The following is a 2868-nucleotide window of genomic DNA, read 5'->3' as shown; positions in this document are numbered from 1 at the left end:
CCGTCCGCCGAATGACGTCAGCTAGACGTCACTGCGGGACAAGCCTTTGCCGTCTGCTGCTGTAGGCAAATGTGGGCATTCTTTGCCGTCTGCCACTGTAGGCAAAGCCTTTGTCGTCCGCCGCTGTAGGCAAACTGACCAAATGGGTCAGCTCCCATGGAGCACAGGTGGCCGCCGCGTGGCTTCTTTGCCGTCCGCGGCAGACGGCAAAGGAGCCTTTGCCATCAGCGGCTGACGGCAAAGGTGCCTCTTTTTCTGTTTTTTTGAATCCAGCAATTTTCACAGCAAATATATGACATATATATATATATATGATATATATTTCACAGGGCTATTTAACAGCAAACATATGACATATCCAGCACATAAGTTTCATCGTGCATACATATATAGTTCCATCCATTCATACATAGCAAGTTGCACATACACATTGTTCCATCCATACATATTACAATGCAAAGTTTCATCAAGATAGCAAGTTCCATCATAGCAAGCTAGAAGAATACTAGAGGAGAATGAAAGAAAAAACAAGCACTCCATCATAGCAAGCTAGCTTCCGTGAAGTGAATGAAATCTGCAAAATGGCAAATAAGAAAGTTAGAAAAAAGGTGACTAGAAGAAGAAGTATATGCCATTTATGAGCTAACTTAGGTGAAATGGATCATTTATGAGCTAACTTAGTTGAAATGGATCGTTTATGAGCTAACCTTGGTGAAATAGATCGTTTATGAGCTAACTTAGGTATAATGCATCATTTTAGAGCTAACCTAGGTAAGATGGGTCATTTTGGCGCTAACCTAGGTGAAATGGATCGTTTATGCGCTAACCTAGGTGAAATAGATCGTTTATGAGCTAACTTAGGTAAAATGCATCATTTTAGAGCTAACCTAGGTGTGATGGGTCATTTTGGAGCTATACTAGGTAAAATGGATCGTTTGTGAGCTAACCTAGGTGAAATGGATCGTTTATGAGCTAATCTAGGTAAAATGGGCCATTTTAGAGCTAACTTGGGTAAAATGCATCATTTTGGAGCTAACCTAGGTAAGATGGGTCATTTTGGAGCTAACCTAGGTAAAATGGGTCATTTTAGAGCTAACATAGGTAAAATGGATCATTTTGGAGCTAGTCTAGGTAAAAGGGGTCATTTTAGAGCTAACTTGGGTAAAATGGATCATTTATGAGCTAACTAAGGTAAAATGGGTCATTTTAGAGCTAACTTAGGTAAAATGGATTGTTTATGAGCTAACTAAGCTAATTATGCCATTTTTGACATAAGTAAGCTAAGTACATGTCATTATTGAGCAAACCTAGTTAACTAAGCATATTAGAGCTAACTTATGTCATTTTGGAGGAAACAATGCTAAGTATAGATCGTTTTAGAGCTAACTTAGGTAAAATGGATGGTTTTGGAGGTCAGTAAGCTTAGTAAGTCATTTTGGAGGAAAAGAAGCTAACTCTAGGTCATTGTGGTAAGCATATTGGAGGAAATAAAGGCTATGTCTAGGTCTTTATGCATTTGTTAAGCAAAACACTAGAGAAACTTACCATGATCATGGAGGTGTAGGAGCGGGCTGGCTCGTGCCGGTAGCTGGAGAAGGATCGTGCGATGCTTGTCTGGAGTTACGCTGCACCAAAGACCATTTCCAATGTCTCGTTAGCATGATGACTCTCAAATGTTAAGACTAGCAAGTAATGTCCATTCAAATTTAACTCACCGTGGTCCCAGGAGCAATCACTGGCATCGGCGGAGCGGTCTGACCGGTCTTCTCGCACACAGACTGCACATTTGGTTTTGACGACTCAGTCATACTAGTTAGGAATGAGACAAACACTACATGAATGTTTTGGCTAATCTGCAGAAGAAACTTACCACAAGGAGCTCGTACATGGCCCTTGCCTGCATGTCATTCCGTGCCCTCTCCTTCTCCAACATCTTTGTCGTCCTCTCCTCCAACTCCCGCTGCCTCTCCGCCGCCTCCGCCAGAAGTTTCTCCGTTCTATCTCTCTCACTCTGTATAGCAGCCTGCAACACCACTCCTCGTTACCATTTGTAATCATGGATGGAAGCACACACAATGTAATGGAGAAAGATAGCTGAGTACGTATAACTAACCTTGATGGCGAGTTGGACTGGCCATTCATGAGGCCTTATCTCAAGAGCGGAGCTCGACTGGCGCGTCTTGATCTCCGGGAGAGTGCTAGGACAACGGATAAGTCCATCTCCAATGGCTATGGAGCCATGGGACCTCCCGCCACAAGATATCATCACCAGCTCTGGATCAATGGGACCCTGGATCGGGTTAAAGTCCTCCCCTTTCCTCTCCTTCCCCTCATCTCTATATTTCACGAGCTTGTCGTGGGAGGAGATGTTGGTGAAGTTGTTTGCATCATCGAGGTCAGACAGAGAGAATGCCTTGACTTTCTTGAAAGAGGCAGTGTGGGCCATGGCATACAGGTCGTACACCTCTGGCACCTTATCCGCCTTATTGCAGCGTGCTTGAAAGAGAGAAACAAAGTAAATTAGTAATTAAAGGGCTCAAGCTAGCATGATGAATGAATTGCATGAATCATGAAGCAAACCACATACCCAGTTCCGCCCGAACTGATATAAGTTGGAGCTGCCTTGATGGTGTGGCACACCTTCCATTTGGGCACGTTTGTCCTTGGCCTCGTTGTGGAGGGCTAGCCATTCTTTTGAGCACCACTCATTGACCAACACCTCCCAACAATCCATCCGATCCGCACACCATCTCGGAGGCGCCTAAGTTAGCAAATAGAAACTTGAGCGCTACGGCTATGAATTACTAAATGAAGGAAGTAAGTACAAGGCCTTAAGAATTACCTTCATGTACTGCTCCTTACTCAGGA

The sequence above is a fragment of the Triticum aestivum genome, chromosome 4D (genome assembly GCF_018294505.1).
Source record: "Triticum aestivum cultivar Chinese Spring chromosome 4D, IWGSC CS RefSeq v2.1, whole genome shotgun sequence".
Classification (NCBI taxonomy): Eukaryota; Viridiplantae; Streptophyta; class Magnoliopsida; order Poales; family Poaceae; genus Triticum; species Triticum aestivum.
The sequence above is the reverse complement of the archived record's forward strand: the minus strand, read 5'-3'. Positions refer to the sequence as shown.